The following is a 19,161-nucleotide window of genomic DNA, read 5'->3' as shown; positions in this document are numbered from 1 at the left end:
GAAAGAGTACATAGGATGCAAAATTTTGAGTCTTTGTATGAAAATGGTTGCATTCTACCCTAACATTTGATGAATAGTATGACTTAGTATAGAATTGTTAGTTAGAAATCATTTCATCTCAAATTTAATAGCTCCTACCTTTCAGCGTTGCCGTTGAGAAACACATAACAAATCTATTAGCAAAATTTTATTATTTATAAAGAAGAGAGCCTTTCACTAATAGAGGCTTTGAAATTTATTATTATTATTATTATTATTATTAGTTATGATGATTCAGTAAACAGTTATTGACTAATTGACCATATACTGTATGCTTGCTATTATGAGGGATATACAGTAGTCCATTGGCTAGGCTGTAGTACCCAGTGATTCAAACTCTAATCTAGATATTACTGCAAAGGCATTTTTTAGATGTGGTTAATATCTATAATCAGTTGACTTTAAGTAAAGGAGATTATCTCTGATAATATGGGTGGGCATCACCCAATCAGTTGAAGGCCTTAAGAGTAAAAGTGAGGTTTCCCTGAAGAAGAAGAAATTTTGCCTCAGAACTGTGGATGTCAGGCTTACCAGTCCTCACAGTCACGTCAGCCAAGTCCTTAAAATAAAGCTCAATATATATGTTATATATCCTTCTGGTTTCGTTTCTCTGGAGAACCTTGACTGATACAGGCCTCAATAATCTCAGAATCTAGCAAAGGAGTTAATTAGACAAGTAAAAAATAAATTATTATAATAATTTTCCTCTTAAATTTAAACACAAAATTATAGCAAAAAAGTAGATGATTCAGGAATTGATGAATTACTCTTGGGAAGTAGGATATCATCATGTTGACATGAAGCAGAAAGTTCAATTGGGAGTGTAGAGAATATTTAACAGTAGGAGAAGACAAAAACCATTGTTAAATTCATGCATAAACCTTTACCAGATTCCTAAGAGGAAGATAATGAGGGATCAACCACATTTAAGTGGTCAGTAAGAACTAGGAAATGTCGAAATAGTTCACCTCTAAAAACATGGAATTATTAAATAGTAAGTAAAAATTTAAAATAATGTGATCCATTTTAATTTCTTAATTTTCAAGTGAGGAAACATCAAGCTCAGTTTCTTTAAAACCCTGATTGATGACCAGTTCTTTCTTGTCTGAAAGTCAGCCCTTGGAGTACATTCTCCTAAATGATCTCTCATGATGTGTCTGTTTGTTCTGTTTCTCTATTCAGAGGTTTCTTCCCTTCTTTCCAGAGTCTTTCATACAACAAGCAACAGTTACAGAAAAAAGTCCTATCTACGATTTCATTCATCTTAGTCTTTGAAGGATGCTACAACAAAGTACCACAGGCCATGTAGCTTCTAAACAATGGAATTTTATTTCTCACAATTCTGGAGGCTGGGGGTTCCCAAATTCAGGCTCCAACAGGTTCGGCGTGTGGTGAGAACCCACTTCCAGCTTCAGACAGATGTCTTCCTGCTGTGTATGCACTTGGCAGAAGGGGACCAGAGAGCTGTCTGGGGTCTCTTTCGTAAAGGCACTGGGAAATCTCATTCGTGAGCGCTCCACCCTCATGACTCTAGATACCAGCTTCTAACACCATTCTACTTGGGGGTTAAGATTTCAACATATGAATTTTGACAGGACGCAAACATTTGGTCCATAATTTGCCCACTGCCCCCTGAAAAATCTTAGGCTTGAAAATGTCAATTGGTTTATCTGAGATTCATCAGCTAATTTACTGGCCACGTCAACACTGAACATGAACTGCAAATTGCATTTGTAACCCATGCCCTGGTATGCCACATTGCTTTCATTAACCTGCAAAAAAACAATGAGTACCTGTACTCAGTGAATAAAATCTTGTTTCCTTTTTTGTGACATTCTCTAAGAATTATAGGTGGAATTTACTTTTTTTTTTTTTAAGCAGCGACTTGTGTTGTTGTCAACTTAAATTGCCTTCACTAATCACCTCAAATATAGTACTCCTCAAATTTTCCTCTGCTGGGTATAAAACAACTGAGTTTCTGGAACCGCTGAAGAAGAATAAATATACTCTTTTCATAGCCCCCAAAGACTGCGCATGTGCACCAGGCGCACTTTCCAGGTGGCTGAGTAGACAAGTTCAGCTTGGTTTTCATTGATTTTTAATGATGTATCCTGACACATATTTCAATAAGCTACATGTTTCAATAAGTTACTAATACCATTTTTTAAACTTACATAAACACTGATCCCATATGCTTTGGCCCAATAGAACGCTGAAAGAGATGCCACAAGTGCTGTTAGTTGTCCCCTAGGGCGTCATACCCATGTCCATTCATGTCCAGTTGGGCCTGTCCAGGACCACCCACCCCAGAACCCATGTTGCATTTGTGGTGGAGAGCTGTTTACAACCAAACCTGCACATAGCTACACAGGGTTTTCATCGAGGCAGCTTTTGTAAGGAAGATGTGTCAATACTACAATGTCCCTTCAGCTGACATTTGCGAACGCAGCTAATCACCATCTGCAGAACAGAAACATCCGCCCCTTTGGTGCCCTCGCTAACGCCGTTTCTAATAAGTAGATCTTAGTTCATAGACAGCCCCCAGAGGGCCATCTATTTTAATTTAAAATGTTTAAAAAGTTATGTGTTTATTCATAAATGAAAAAGTTCATTTATTTACATTGCTCACTTTTCTTAGGAGTTTCTGAATCCTTTCTGGAGACAGCCTATTTTATGATGAAAAGAGTAATTCTAATTACAAACCCTTAGATTTGATTCCTGGTACGGTGAATTATAACGATGAGACCTTGGGTTATTTACTTTGCTTCAGTGGTCCTGTCTTTTCATTCTTAGCCTGACAATTGTGATGTCTACTTTTTGGTATTTTGGTGGAGCTCAAATGGTGCACATATGTGAAGTGACTGGCAAAATGCTTGGCTCATAGTAGGTACTCATAAGTGGTGTTTGCTAATGATACCACCGTTAGCATTCGGGTCCTTATGCATAATGAGAAGATGATAGAGATAACCATCATCGGTCACTATATCTTTTACCAGAGGAAATGCCCTTTCATATACCTACCAGAGACGATCACATATATAAGAGTTATAAGACATAGGCACAAAAGTGTGTGATGCCTTCATATAAACACATACAAAATACACTCTCACAAATACGTCCATGAAACTGAGGTTCTGTTTTACAAGGCTGGTCTCTTCTCTTTGACACCGACCTGGATATGGCTCAGATATGGGAGTGTTAGGATTGAAGATGATGTTATGCTTATCATTTTCTTAAGTACAGAATAGATATTAAATTATAATAAGAAGGTCACTTTAATAGTTTACTTTTCCAGGGGATTTTTTTTCCCTTTTTTAACGTGGCAGCGGCAGCAGTGGGGTTGATCTCCATGTCTCAGGCATTTTGTTTTCTTTTCACACGTGTTTGTCAACCACCTACTGCACAGTAGGCCCAATGAAGGTGGCTGGAGTTGCTAAGATGAATGGGACACCATTCTTGACCTTGAGAGTTTTCTTTTTTCTTTTCTTTTCTTTTTTTTTTTTTTTTTTTTTTTTAGCAAGGCAACACTTGGTTGACCTCACAGATTGCAAGGACCTTGTCAGCTTACAATCCCTTATTTATTTTTTTTATTTTTTTATGCCTACAGCACCTGGTCTTCCTAGGTGGTCTCCCATCCAAGTATTAAACAGGCCCGACCCTGCTTAGCTTCCGAGATCAAAAGGGACCGGGCATGTTCAGGGTGGCATGGCCGTAGACTTTGACCTTGAGAGTTTTATAGATTGGCCGGAGACATTGACTCAGGAATGCAAAGTTACAGTTCAGCACGGCACTGAAACAGCAGAGGCGAAGCATGGTTCGCTCAAGCTGGTGCTTAACATCTCCCGATTCAGCGCAGCTCTTCCCACCTCCGCGTTCGGCGTCCTCACTGGGGGAAGGGAGGGAACATTTACACCATGGAAACTGGCAAAGGCTACAACAGATCTTGGCCTTACATTTTGCTTTTTCGAGAACTGGTTGTTAAGCATTTACCAGCACACCACTGGGTGCCTATAAACATGTTTTATGAGCATGGAGGATGGAAGAGATTAATTTATCCTGGGGCATTCAGGGAAACCACAGAAGAGTGGTGACATTTGACCTTGTAAGATGGTGGGGAGTGGGCCAAAGGAGAAGAAAAATGGAGGAAACTTTGAAAGGGCACAGTGAGTGCAAGAGACAATCCCAGCTCATATTTACCTTTGAGGCGATGACAGCAGAAGGCATCCAGAGTCATGAGAAGCTTCTGTTGATAAGGTGATAAATAGATGTGTTTCGGGATTTAACTCCAGTTATCTTTAGCGCCAACAGCTCTGGGCAGCTTCCTGTGTCATGGGGCTTAGGGCATACCTAGGCCAAGAATAAGTGTAGTATATCTCAAAGTGGATCAGAGTCCTTTGACAGTGGGATAAAATGCTGATTCCCAGGCACGTCCTCGAACCTACTGACCAGATTCCCGGGGAGCCAGGGGCAGGGGCAGAAGCTTAGGGATTTGCATTTTTAACAATCTCCCCAGAAGTTTATCCTTGCACATTGAATTTGGAGAACAAGCATTTCAAAGCTGACAAGATTGTGTGCACTTCTGTGGAGCACGATTTTGCCCCCCATGGGACATTTGGTAATTCATTATTATTGATTGTCATGACTGTGGTGGGGTACTAGCGGGCTGAGGCCAGGGATGCTGCTAAACACCACACACTGAATGATTCACCACAGGGAATGATCTGACCTCAGGTGCCAGTAGTGCCAAGGTGAAGAAACCCAGGTCCAGGTCACAGTAAAGGGCTCTATCTAAAGTAAGTACCAGAAGCGGACTGAAGTCAGCTTGTGTCACTAGATGGGCCTTTAGCCTACGAAGGTAGGGGCTGCGATGAGGTTACGGACCTCCAGGCCCAGATACTGGGCTGCCAGATTTTCACAGACCTGGGCAGGGTCGACATCTCTTGAACCCATGCAGATGATACTTCTGAAGTGGCTGATTCATCATTTGCTAAGTTGTTTTTTGCTTTCCGATACCAAAATTTAAAAATGTTTATTGAATTATACTCACACAATTTTGGCCACTTCTTGGGGAAAACAATATGTCACCTGTGGCTACACCAAGTAGTCTTTGCTCTGCTTGCAATTTTTTTGGAATCTAAAAGATAGATTTGAATGGAAATTATATTGGCTAACAGTTGAATAAAGTTATTGTTTATATGGAGTGAAGACAACAAACTTTGGAAATTTTTCTGAAATCTGGGTTCGTGTTTATAAGAAACCAGTTAGCTTCCCTACCATCCCGCTGAGACGATGTTAATAAATTCTCCAGATCAACTCCGTAGATTAGGCGAACCACGGTGAAAAATACTTATTTTTTTTAAAACTTTCTTCTTAACCTACCATCAGTGTTTATTTTACTAATAACGATTTTATTTTTTAAAATTCTGTCTCGGGCCCTCAACAAAGATTCTTGTTCATTTGCCGCATTTCAAGAGGTTCGTGCGCCCGTTCCCATTGAGATTTGTTTTTCTTAGATGAAGTGTGCACCTTCGAAATGCTTTCCTGCATTTGGGGAGCTCTTAAAAGGCAAGGCCTTAAGGGCCGAAGCCCGTTAAGCTTGGAGCAGACCCGGGGCTGTGAGATAACAATAGAACTCATCTTTTACTTTCGGAGCTTTGGACAATGTTTCCAGCTGCTTCCAGTCATTTAAATCCTGCTGGCTCGCTCATCCTCACGGAGGCGGCGGCTCCGGCTCCGGCTCCCAGGCCCCGCCCCCTCCTCCTGATTGGCCAGGCGCGTCCGGGGCCCGCGCCGCTCGCCTACGACGTGTCTGAGACCCGATTTGAAATAAGAGCCAGGCGGTCCTCGGCTTCCCTGCTCCCGACTTTTCATAGGCTGGGGGAGAAAAGCTTGAGAAACTTGACATTGTCTTGGGCAGAGTGCGTGTAGCAACAGATCAAAGAAAAAGCGGAAGAAAACGTGCTCTTGGCTGCCTGTGGATCTCGCTGAGTTGCTTTTGTCTTGCGGGCTTCTGCTGGCTTGGTGTTTCCCCTCGGAGGACCGCGGCGTGTGCTTCGAGGCAGCTCGCTCCCTGCCGGATGGGTCATGGGATTCTAAACATGAGGCAGGTAGGCTCCCGGGGCTGCACAGGCGGGAGGAGAGAGGGCGGGCGCGGCGCGGGACCCCGGGATGTTACCCCGAGAGCTTGCTGGGTTCGCGGATGCCTGGCCGAGTCGGTCCACTTGGTGTAAAGACGGGGCCGCATTTTCCTAAGGGAACGAGAGAAGCAGATTTTCTGAGATGCCCCCCGCCTCCCCTCGCCACCCTTTCCCACTTTTTCCTCTAGTGGTGATTGGTGATGTCAGGCAGTCATTGTAAAGGGCTTAAAAGCGGTTTGTAGAATATGTAAATCAACTCCAGTTCGCGGTCGCTGGAATGTATTGTGCCGGAGCTATCTGGAGCTTTTCGCCTCTGTCCTGTGCTTTTGGGTTAGAATAAAGACAACTGAATATCCTGAAAAAGAATTACACGGGGCCCCTTATCTCATTTCGGCTTCCCATTCTCAGCACTTACCGTGTTTATGGCTGAGAAGACGGGACCAGGTCGAAATGAGCAGAGACAGCCCTTCCAGAAAAATGCAGATTTGTTTTCCTGTTCTAGTAGTTTTGAAACCGTGTCATTTCTGGTTGTGAGAAGACAGCCTTGAAAGTAGTGAGCCGAGAAAGGGCTCGAGGATTACTTAAATGAATCTTTGCAAAGTATTCTTAACCAGCAACGTCTTCCGTGGCTCTGGGGAATGGTGATAAAATCCCTTATCAGCTCAGGCAGAGGTCTACAGCTTTGCAGTTAAGGAAAGAAAAAGTGGGTGTAGGAAGCTAAGAGAAGGGTGGAATTTACAACTCAAAGTTATGGGAAAATCTTATGTCAATATTTAAATATCCAGATCAATACTCAAACAAGGCAAAGGCAAAGACAGGAAAACATGCCAGTAGCCTGGCAAGGGCCGAGAGAATTACAAGATCAGTAATTGCTTTTGCCAGCTCTGAATAAATCTGGTTAGGAAAAGTTAGCATCCTCACTTTTTCTTTTAAGTGGATTAGGCACCCAGTACCTTGCACACTTTGGGGAAAGTGATTTGCATAGGAAGCAAACTTTCCATTTAAGGGACTGGGGCGAGGGGTTTGGAACCTCCTGCCCCTTTCCTGCAGCCTGGGGAGACGAAGCAGGGCCCCCACTGGACTGCCGGGCACAAGGAACCTCTGCTTTCTGCCCCCTTGCTGGCTCAGCAAGAGCAAAGCCCGTGTGTTTTCAATGAATTTCAGCCCTCGTCTTGCTGGCGACTGTGGGGCCGAGGCTTGGTTTCTTTAAGTTTTGCAAACTCACAGTCCGCCCCCTCTCTTTTTCTGTTGAGCAATCGGGATGGGTGGAAAAGGAGCAAGAAGCCCAAATGGAAAGGATTTATGAGGACAACGAGTAACACAAAACATTTTTGACAAAGATCCTTGGATGGAACAAAGAAGTCATTTGATCCTATGTGGAGCCACCTGTCCTCTCCTTGACGGTGGCTGAGCTCAGTTTTCAGAATCCCTGTTCCCACGCAGTTCCTCTGGAGTAGTGAGTGGCATTCCCCGCGCCTGATGCCAAAGGCATGCTGTCCCGAGCTTGGCATGATTTTTCCCATGCTGGCTCATTGTGGCATTCACGTGAATTGGAGTTCAGCCCAGTATTGAAGTGTTAAGGGTACACATGTAGTCACTCCTTAGTTATTTAATGAATGGGCAACTTTTTATCCCACAACTCTGTATATCTAAGAAACTTTTGGTCTGTTCAGCACTTGAAAAGAGAGTGGCGTGGGGTGGGATGCAGGAAAAAAAGGAGAGTGAGAGAGTCGTCGTTCATCCAAAGAATTGGAGAGGCCAGCGTTTCAGGAATCGACGCATTTTTCCACAGCAGCTAGAATGAGAACGTAGAGGGGTGTGAGATGGTGGGGTTGGCGTGGATTAATCCTAACTTTATTTGAGTTTTTCTTTGGGGTGGGGGTGGAAACTGACCGATGCATCCAGGTGGGACGAATCACACCCACCAGCTCATTTGCCGTCTCAGCCCTGCAGCCCTCCTGGGTTTGCAGGGTTAACTATCAAATAGGTCCTTGTGTCATCAGCTCAGCAATGAAATCCAATCTCTTTGCAGAGGAGTGATCCGTCCCTAGGGTGGCACAAATGCCGAACAATGGTGTCGCAGCCAAGAGCCCCCTGCCACCGATAAGCCACAGTGGATAGTCAGAAATTGCCAGCAGAATTAGAAGGCTGCCTGACTGGCGATTGAGATCCAGAGGGGTTTTGCCAGGTTGGTGGGAATAGCGAGGCATGGAGGGAAAGTTCTCTGCAGAGTCCTGACGTCATGCTGAGTAAGGCCAAGAGAAAAGTGCGAACCCCGTTTGCCTTTATCAGGAAGCAACCTTTAACTGTTGTGCCAACCTTTCTCTGCGCTCTGATCATAAATGGGAAACTTTCCTGAAACTTCCTTGAGAAGGAATTTGCTCTGTTCCCAGGCAAAAGGAAAGGCATGGCCACCTGTTCTAGAAGCCCAGCCAAAAACAACAGGTTTGCCTGTGGCATTCCCACAACTGCAAATATCCTCCCCAAACAGCACGCCGCCATTGTCCCCACACATGAGAAGAACAAATAATTCTTTCTCGAGCTGGGGGAAAAAAAATCAGGGTCTTCAGACAAAATTGCCTACCAGACACATTTTGTGGTTTTAATATCCTGATAACTTTAGAAAACGCAAGAGAAGAAGGTACACATTCTAGTTCTGATGAACTAAAATAAGTCACTGCAGTCCTAGTGTGAAGGGAAAAAATAAGTTAGCCAATGCTTTAAGCAGCTGCTGAATTCTTGCAAGGCTAGGACTGTGGTATGACAAGGAAGCTGTGACTCAGTTTGATTAGCACATTTTGCATTCTTTAGATTGGAATTAAAATGCCCAAGGACATCTGGTTTAATAATGAATGTCTTTGTATTAATCTTTCCTTTGAGGATTAGAAAGTCCTTTACAAACATGATCTATTTATTCTCTGCCACATCCCCAGAAGAGAATGAGGTGGCAATTTGATCCGCATTCAACAAATGGCGAGGCGAAGGCAGAGAAAGGTGAAGCATAAAGATGTGCAGTGAGTTAGGTGCAAGTCCCAGGATGAAGGCTACCCACCTGGGGAGACGCATTACCTGTGCAGGCTCAAAATCACCAGCGATGGTCCAGGAATTAAAACAACTCTCCTGCACGTCCTTTTCCTCATTCTCTACCCAGCTTATAGTATCCCAAGTATATTGTATGGTTTCTTTCATTTGAAAGTCAAGCCTTCAAATGAAAAAAAAAGTTTAAAAGACATTCTGTTCTCATTTTTTCCAACATTGAGATCACGCAGCTTTCGCGACATCAAATAGAAAGATACCGGAATTTAAAATAGGTATCTGAGAAAGGTTTTCTTTCAGCGGATGTTTAAGTTTTGGTGCATGGTTTGGAGGTCGAATATCTTCAACATACATTAGAATTTTCATTTCTTCCCTGCTCTGTCCACTTCATAGGGAATGTTATAACGATAGGACTTGCTGTGAGATTAAAAATTCTTATTGGTTGTTTTGAATCTTTTTTTTTTTTGAGTTGGCTTTTTCTTGCCGTTCGTTGTGACGTTCATTTGTAGTTTGCTTGGCTATAGACCACATAGGCTGCAAGCAAATCCTTTAATTGGTAGTTGCACGCTATCCACAGACATTCCAGCAAGTTTTAAGGCCGAGCGTGTACGTAGATGTCTCCTGGCTTTGATCCCTTGTGTGGTAAATAGACATCCAAGGTAGCTATGGCAACCTGGGCTGTGTGTTGGTGAAAGGGGGGGATTTGGTCACTGGACAAAGAGTAATTTGTTTGATTAGAAAAAGGTGTGTCCAATGAGGACATTTTTAAGCCCGCATGATTTGAGGGTCCCAGTTAATCCAAATTATTTGGATTTTTCTCCATAGGCAAAAAGAATCCATGGCTAGCCGCAACGAGAGCATTTTACAGATGTTATTTAAATCCTTTTTAATCAAGTGGTTGCTACTTTCAAAAGCAACTTATAAAATGGAAGAGAAGTCCAACAAAATATATGAGTATCGCTCTTGTGCTTAGTGTGAATGAATGTTTGTATTTTCAGAACTTGGTGGGATTTTAAAAAGACCACACGATCCGACTGGGCAGTATGCATTTCAGTTATCCACCTGCAGAGGTCAGGCTTGAAGTGTCTACCATGCAAGGCCAGGCGGTGGACGCCACTGCTGGGAGCTGGGATCAGAGGGAGAGAGAATTGCTCTGCTTATTTGGAACGATTAGTTAGCGATTCTTTAATCCTGTGGCCAAAGCCACGTTGAAAACGAGTTCATTCAAGGAAGCAAATATCAAATGCACTGTGATTAAAGAAAGGGCTACAAAGCCAGGTCAAACGGGAATCTAATCTCCATTTAGATATGGGACAGTTTATCAACATGATTCCTTCTGGCTCATTGTCAACTCCTTTTATTTCACATGAAACTCATCTCAAGGGTTTAGTTCTACAAGGTTTTTTGCCTAGTTTTCTGACTAGCATATTCTAGAAATTTCTTTAAATGAAAGGATAAAATATTGGGGACCTTTCCAGATCCACACACTTTTTTTTTCCTCTCCAGAAGAAAATATTCTGTGGACACAGACCAGAGTGGTTAATGGCCTAGTGGAGATCAGGTGGTATTAAGGAGCTGAGACCGCTCAGGTCCTGAAAAAGACACTTAGAGAGGGGACTTTCCTAAAAACAGCAACAGCAAAAAACCCCTAAGAACTTATCTGCTTTGTGCGATGAAAAATAAGTGCTATAAAAAAAAGGCCAAAAAAAAGAAGGAGGGGGGAGAGGTGCTGATAATTCACAGTCTAAGCAGATTTGAAGGTTTTATATATAATCAGCTGTTTATGATGCATATAATACATAGGTTCTTTATTTCTTATATCATTCAAGGATGTATACTGAGTACTTACTTACAAAATTAATATATTCAATAAAACTACCTTAAATGATTATTATCGTTTAACCAGGTCACTTTTGGGCTACAAACGTGATTTTTATGCGGCCCCTCCCCTCAATGAACTTTTGTTCTGGCATTCAGATTATTATGCCAATAGCACAATGTAAGTTATCCATGGGCAAAATGCCTGCTTATTAATAACTATATTTGTATGGATAAGAATCCACTTGATAAATCGATGGTAGCCAAAAATTTACTGAACTTAGGAGACTGGAGAAATTATTTGTAATTGTGAAATTCAGATAATTTTTACCCATAGATCCATTTGTAGACATTTATGAATTCCTAGTTAAAATAAGTTTATCATAATTATTAAATGGTAATTTAATTAATTTTTCTTAATAGAGAAAAACGACTCCTAAGCAGTCCCCGATCTGGGAATGCTTTGGGCTCTGAAAGTTTGTTGTTTGAAACCCAAAACATTTTCCAGTGAGGAATAATAGTGTCATGCTTGGGACAATCTCAAAACACTACTTAAAAAAAATAACTCATCTGCTTAATGTCAGATGAACTTCTGAGTTTTGAGACCACGCCTCCACGTTAGCACAGGATGGAACGCAGAAGTGTCATACTTTTGGTAACAGGCCAGTCTTGACAATATTTGAAATTGGAAAGGTTTGCACTAGTTTTCCCCTTTCTTCGGGTCCTACTGGGGTGTCTCCTCCCAGGCCCATCCTCAGGGTACAATGAATCGAGTTTGCATAATTGCCCATCTTCCCACCTTTTCCTCCCCCACCTCCAAACCACACTCCTGTTTCCTTTAGAAAATCAGATGTTGGGAGAGAAGCAATACAGATAAGCTAAAAAGCTCATGACTCTTAGTCCTTTAACCCTCAGGATGAATCTTTAAGTGGAGAAACACCAGACAGTAGAGCCCCGAGCTGCTAAAATCATGATTGGCCTTTCAAGGACAACATTTGTGGGCAAGGTCATGCCTTTAGCTGACAGGACTTGCTGGTGTGTCTGCCAGTGGGGTCAGACTTTTTCGCTTGTTTTTCTCTCAGCATCCTGCCTGAACCTCTAGACTCACTGGGGTCTTTGTGAGTGACAGCCAGGGAACCACAGGGGGTTATGTGCGGGAAGCGATGGCATTTGTGGGTTCGGATTGTTTGTAAGTGTACTCTGTGTAAGCTGAGCACTGTCTGTTTGGATTAGAATACATAGGAAAGAAGTAGCTGGAGCTTCCTCTTAGCCACATGAGTCATTGAAATGGGGTATATGTTTTCAATTAATCATTCGCTTACCTTGGGACTGAGTTACTCAAGAGCAAGAGTTGCATCTTAATTACCTTGAAATCCCTAGGTCCAACACACTGCCTGGCACACAATAAAGATTATTCACTATTTTACAGGCACCTGCTGGATGAATTTTGGCAGGAAAGAGAATGGAAAATGCTTTGTAAGATCAGAGGGGATATGAGGAAGAAGGGGCTTCAGTAAAGTTGGGGGAATGGCAAGGACTAAATAGATTGAAATTAGAGAAAAAATTAAAATACGTTGTGATTGCTTAAGCATCTAGTCCATTCTGTTGTGTTCTGGGTGAGGATACAACCCACAACGTGGCAGGCAGCTTGGCTCATATTCCTCAGGACGGAGCTACAGAAATGGTTAAGAAATGAGATTTGCCCTCCAATGACTCAAAACCTAAAAGCAAAGATAGGATCTGCTGTTTACTCTTATTAAGCCCAGCCCGATGTTTTAGGCCTTTGGTCTATGTGCAGTTGGTTTATTTTGCCAGGTGAGGGGCATCCCCAAGGTCACTCAGCAACTAAGGGATTGTTTTTAGGAGAAGACCAAAGTCGTCCACTCTACTCCATGCATATGGCAGCCACGTTTTCCCTGGTGAAATTCAAAACATGCTGGATAAAGCATTTTTCCTGCTTCTGGACGTGACAGACTGTCTGAGAGTTATGGTTAAAATGATGACATAAAAATTTCTGCGACCTTTAATGGTTTATGGAGACAACAGGAGCGATAAATTTTCAAAGGATTTGCGAAGAAGACTGTTTTATCTGTCATATGTCAAGTTGTAGAGTGTGACTTCAGTTGTATGGATTTCGAAGTGGTCTTCCCCAAACAATTAAGAGGACAGGAGCTGTTTATGGACAAATAGAATTCGTTGAATGCCCTGCCGAATTACCAATAACTAGATGAATGGCCAGATAAAGCACTATATCAATGGAAGGCATCACCATGTGTTACAAATCTACTTATTTACACAGGATCAAGTCTTCTATAGGAGATGCATTAAGAATTCAGACAGAGCCTACTAGCTAAAAGTTTAGCATGTGCAGGTTGAAATTTTAGCACAGAGGAAAGCTTTACCCTCGATCAGGAGCAAAGGTATGAATGAGCACGTTTACATCTAGAACCTGAGTCTTCTAGAGGCCCTATCTTGTTCTTTTTTGACTGTACCACGTGGATGATTTCAGGTCACACATTAATTTAATGTGCTAATAAATTCCAAGACAATTCCAATGGATCGATGGTTTATAATAAGTCAAGAATCAGGAAAGACTGATTACCTTTAGGAGAAAATACTCTCCAAAAAAATCCAGGTAGCCGAATAGTCTTATGTTTGCATTTTGTGCTTCTTTTATCTATAGATCTTTCACTCTGACTTTAGATAAGGGTGAAAGTGTCGGAGTAAAAACTAGGAAGATTATGTTTATGTAGAAGAAAAGTTAAGGAGTGAGATGGGTCCTTTTCTCTATGAATTGATCAGCTGCGCTTTGTGGAAATAAGAAAATGGAGTGGAACAGATAGAAGGGAGAAGATGGCGCGAGTTCTTTTAGTCAGCATATGGGGAAGGCAGGCTTGAGAGACTAGCTCTTTGGTGAGTGACTCAATTGAGTTTTTTCCCCATTGGTCAGTGTTTAATTTAAAGCGGGTTTCTAAAGAGATACTGATGCTCTCGCCCTTTATGTACTGCTGAGTGAAAGAAAGAAAAAAGGAGTCATAAGAACTGATTGAGAGGTGTCTGGCTTTCTGAACAGAGAAAAACATGATAGGAGACTATTAAATAATGAATATTTATTGCTTACTGCTTCTCAGCCAGGAGGAGACACTTTCTGAATATTTTTAACATTTCTCCTTTCTAACATTTCAGCTGTCAGGATTGAATGGTTCACATGTAAACTACATTGTTTTGGTTTAACTAACAAAGAGAGTGATAAGACATGAATTGTTTGTGACAGCCCCGAACATTGATAACAGAAGACATTAATGCCTGCAGACACAGCCTACATGGTAAAATTCTGGGAGCAAAAATGCTTATTATGTTAGGCCAATGTGTTTTGACCTAGTTTTGCTTTTCTGCTTGGAAATTATGTCAGTATTAGTTACATCATCCCTGAGGATGAGCGATTTCACTTTCTTGTTTATTTCGGCATCATTTTATTAGTTTTGTATATTTAGCTCTGACCTCCAAGAAACCAAACTAATCATCACCGACTTGCATTTCCCATTTCAAATGAGTCTTCTGCATAATTGAGAGGATTTCATGTATTAATAAAACAAGCTAAGTTGCAATCTTCAAAGACATTCATTTCTCCTTGACCGGGAGCCACTGCCCTCTAGAAGGCTCCAAGAGGCCAGCCCGTTTTCTCCTAATCAGAATTAGTCTTCTTTTCTTTGTCTTATGGGGTGGGAATAAATAACGGGGCCTAAGACTGCCATAGTTGAATGACAGAACAAACAAATAAGACAAAGGGGTCGATGGGACATTTCCCAGCTCATCATCCTTAAATTTGCCCATCGCGTATTTCTGCTTTATTCATCCAGTAGAAACTGGCCCAACGTATCTTTCCTATTTAACATTTTTATTGAATAATTTTCAAAATGAATTATTTCCTTAGTTGATTTCGAACACATTTTTTCCTGCCATTTAATACTTTATATCACCAGGGAAAAGAACCATTTAATTCTTTCATACATTTATGAATTCCAATCTTCAAAGAGTATGAGTTCTTCCAATGATCAACTTCCATCAAATTTACAAGTATAATTTGCTACCAAAAGACCTTGAACGGTTTTTGGCGCACGTGTTTTAGCCTTCCTTATTAACAAATGTAATCAGGCAAAAGCCCACAAGAATATGTATTTGTGGTTCCCCTTCAAAATTCAACCGTTTGCTCTTGTTTTCTAATTACGTTCCTTTGTCGTTAGCTCCTCTGCACACCCCCTGTCTGAATGCAGGAAACCTAAGCACTATGAAACCAACTGAATTTTAACCAGGTAAGTTACTGATGAGCTGTGGCTCATTTAAAGAAACAGTATGAAAGTAATTGGGATAGCTGCAAGTCCCAGGGGCTTCAGATGTTGCTTGATGAAGTCAACTCAGAGTATTATACTCCATGCCTGATCCTCATGCTAATTTGAATACTAGCATCTTGAAGAAAAACTTCTTGAGAGGATTTCTGGAATCCCTAATTGGTATATGAACATTGTCACTCCTAAGCTGCTCAAAGTTGTACAACTATAGTGATATCCATTTCTAGGTTTTGATGGCAGACTCCCAGCAGTTCTAATGCTTATTGTAGGCAGATACAAATCTAGTTCCCTTTTCTTACATAGATAGTGGCCTTCCATATTTACAATTTGCACTTTATTTTTCCCCCTACTTTGCAATATATCCTGGAGATCTTTCTATAACAGTACACAGAGCTTCCCACTCTCTTTTTTAAAAACAACTACATAGCATTTAATTTATTTGACCCTTCCCCTACTGGTCACAGGGTCGTGTGCAATTTTTTGTCATTAAAACACTGTGCATAGAAAAGCCTCGGGCATTCATTAGTTTGTGTAGGGCAGGTGTGTCTGTATTATAAATCCCAGAGGTGGAATTGCTGGGTCAAAGGGTGTATGTGGTTTTTAATTTTGATGAATAAGTAAAATTGCCTACCCAGTGTGTGAGTGCTCCCCCAGAGCGTCCCAAGAGAGTGCATTGTCCAACTTGTACATCTTTGCCTACTTGTCACATGAAAAGAGGTATTACTGTGTAGTTTCACATTTATCTTATAAGTGATGTTGAGCATCTTTTATGTATATTTAAAGGCTGTTCATTTCTTATGCGGTGTCTGTTCACATTCTGCCTTTTAGATTATTCTTGATATTCATCTTTAGGCTGTCTTTATAATCATTCACCAGAGTGCTGTATCTTGCGGACTGTCCCCAAGTATATTAGAAATAATCCAAAAGGGACACCTGTAGTGACATAGCTAATTCTAAAGATTTTATATGAATGGAGGTGGAGCTGGTTCACAGTAAACATTCATGCGTGAGTCTAGAATTCCAGGCCCGTTTATCACTTTCTCTTCCACTCTCTAGCCAGCGGATATCAAGGGACTGAGCTTTATAAATTAAAAATAACTTCCAAAGTGTTGAAAGCTTGCTCCTGAGGGTTTAATTCTGGGAGGATGTTTATGTTGTTAGTACTCAGTTTGTTGGAATTGCGACCATTTTCCAAGGAAGAGATTCTATATTAAATACTCAAGACCTCAGAAAAGTCTTTAAGGAAATAGTCTGTACTATTCCTATCAGAAAACAAATGTCAGCGTGCATCATTTATAAGAGCGAGTTGAATATTTCTACACATTGGAATGGTTCTGTGTCAGCCTTCTTGAAGACTGGGGCTTGATGATCAAGACCAGCTAGAGGTTTCAATGTATATTCTTTTAATAAGGAAAATCATTTAGTGCTTTTAAATATGCACAAGTACTTACCATTTTATGGGGCCGATCCAACTACTTAATTGTGTGATTGCAGTTACCTCCCCTATAGAATGGAAATAATAGTTACCATATCTACGTTATAGGATTGTTAGGAAGATTCGATGAGTTAGTATTTGTCCAACACTTAGAGTAGCACCTGCTACAGAGTAAGTACTGTGTCAGCGTGTGTTAAGTAAGTTATGGAATGACGTTTATCCAAAAACGTGAAGGGTCTGAGGCTTCACTTGCAAGACAACAATTTAGGCCACTGCTGTTTCTTGGATATTAGCAGAGGACATGAGACTCCTGGGTCAGAGACAAAGGATCTTATCATTCACGACACAGCAAGTACCTTTTGACCTTTGCTCCTCAAAGCCCTAAGAGTGCCACAGAGGAGGACTACTTGGGGCAGGAGGAGAGAGTTTTTGCCACAGACACAAATAGAAGGAAGAGACGAGGGAGCAAGACCCATCCTCTAGTTCCCCTCCACTTCAACAAGAGCTCGTATGTTTTATTCTGCTTTTCGGCTCTTCTAAAATATTAGGCTTCTGATTGAGATTTCATTTGAACAAAGACATCTTTCTTTCAGGAAAAAAAATGAAAATGCCAGGTCTAGTACAATGGTGTTTGACATTATTTTGACAGCAATAAAACTACTGTTTAGTTAAGAGAATCACTCCAGGCAGTAGATTTGAAAGCACAATGTCAGAGACCCTTGGGTGAGGATGCCGATGTGCCACTTCCCAGCTCTGTGACCTTGGGTTGATTCCTTAAGCCTTCCAAGTTTTCTTATCCGTGAGATGGAGATGCTGTCAGCAACTCGTAGAGTTATGTAATGACGAAATGAAGAACTGTATATAAAAGGTGAAATATAAAGCACTTAACAGTATTAGTTACATATCAGGCATTATGAAATGTTAGATTACTTTTTGGTTTTCTGGAAACAGACTTTAGGTTAAAGAGAAGCTGGGTTTCATGGACATTTCTGCTCCTTGGCCTCTGATAAATATACACCCACGCACACATAGAGGTGTGTGCATCTGCACCTGTGTGCACACAGTGGAGTAATGTGTTACATGGATGTAATGATATAAAGGCATCTCTTCAGGCAAATATCTGTGTGCGTGTGCATATGCACAAATGCATATGTTTGTGTGTATATATAAAAATATCTCTGTGAAGTATAAGGAAACTGTAGTTTGTTGCTAAAAGTATACCTTTGTAGAACAACTTCTCCTAATATGCTAAAACAATACCCAATCTTATTGATGGACACGATCACTTATCATTAGTTTTCATACGTTAAGGAAAACATTATTCCGACACTCGTTAAAACAGTAAGGAAGACTTTACTCAGGACTATTGGGATAGCAATAGGGGAGGGGGATCTGACTCAACTCTGATTACAGCACAGCCAGCCAGGAATTTATAGAGCGCTGGAAAATTAATAAAAGGAGACAGCAAGCGTAGGGAGATTCTCGCTAAGCCGACTTCACAGGATTCTTCCCGAAGGCAGGCTGGTGATCTGATATCACTGATGGCTGATTCTCTTTAAACTGACTTAGCAGCGTTATTTTTATGTGGATACCAAGTTTTCTTTTTTCCCAGTTTTATTAAAATATAATCGACATATAGCACTGTATAAGGTTAAGGCGTACAACATAATAATTCAACTTACAGATATCGTGAAATGACTACCACAATGTTAGTTAACATCTATCATCTGTGTAGATATAACACCCTAAAAAAAAACTCTTAAATGAAAAACAACAAAAAAGAAAGAAATGTTTTCCCTTGTAATGAGAACTCTTATGATTTACGGTCTTAACACCTTTCGTATGTACCATACCGTAGTGGTAATGATAATCATCACGTTGTTCATTATTGCTAACATTGGGCTGTGCATGCCCAGCAAGGACAGAGACCAAGGTCAAGGCCTAGTCAAGAGGAGCGCTCAGAGGAGCCTGACTAAAGTTCGGTTAAGGAAAGGGTCTTTATCACGTAGCATAAGCCAAGAAAGCATTTCTTTTTTACCCATTTTATTCTTTATGACAATTAAATTATTTTACAATGTTACATACCTTGTAGTTAAAACTATACTCAGAAACGAAATTACATTTATACTTGTGCATGTGTATTTATGTCCTTAAAGCAAAAAGAAAAATACTAAGCGAAGCAGTAAATGTAAAAGGTAGAATTGGAAAGGAATGTGTGTTAGAGGTTCATAGGGTTGCCACTATAAAGAGCTAAGAACATGACGTTGAGCAGCTCTTCAGCTATGAATGCAGCCATGTGGATGCTCTAGTTTTCCAGGATATATAGAAATAGTGGTTTTTAAAAAGT

General features: G+C 41.0%; 1 protein-coding gene and 1 non-coding gene across 4 annotated transcripts in view; one reads left to right on the top strand and one right to left on the bottom strand.

The window, feature by feature from the left end:
• The window catches only part of MID1 (midline 1), a 305,290-nt gene that overhangs the window by 155,129 nt on the left and 131,000 nt on the right, over nucleotides 1–19,161 (top strand). For 2 of the 3 annotated variants that reach the window (XM_036226474.1, XM_016140153.2), the window contains exon 1: nucleotides 5,861–6,146. The exons of the other annotated variant lie outside the window; for it this stretch is intronic. The gene's annotated coding sequence lies outside the window, so the exon portion shown is untranslated. Of the gene's footprint in view, nucleotides 1–5,860; nucleotides 6,147–19,161 lie in introns of those variants that run through there. 3 annotated transcript variants of the gene reach the window in all.
• Nucleotides 3,638–3,756, bottom strand: LOC118608342. The gene has a single exon (XR_004952992.1). It is a non-coding gene; the product is annotated as a 5S ribosomal RNA (ribosomal RNA).

The sequence above is a fragment of the Rousettus aegyptiacus genome, unplaced genomic scaffold, assembly GCF_014176215.1.
Source record: "Rousettus aegyptiacus isolate mRouAeg1 unplaced genomic scaffold, mRouAeg1.p scaffold_m13_p_9, whole genome shotgun sequence".
Lineage (NCBI taxonomy): Eukaryota > Metazoa > Chordata > Mammalia > Chiroptera > Pteropodidae > Rousettus > Rousettus aegyptiacus.
The sequence above is the reverse complement of the archived record's forward strand: the minus strand, read 5'-3'. Positions and strand labels throughout refer to the sequence as shown.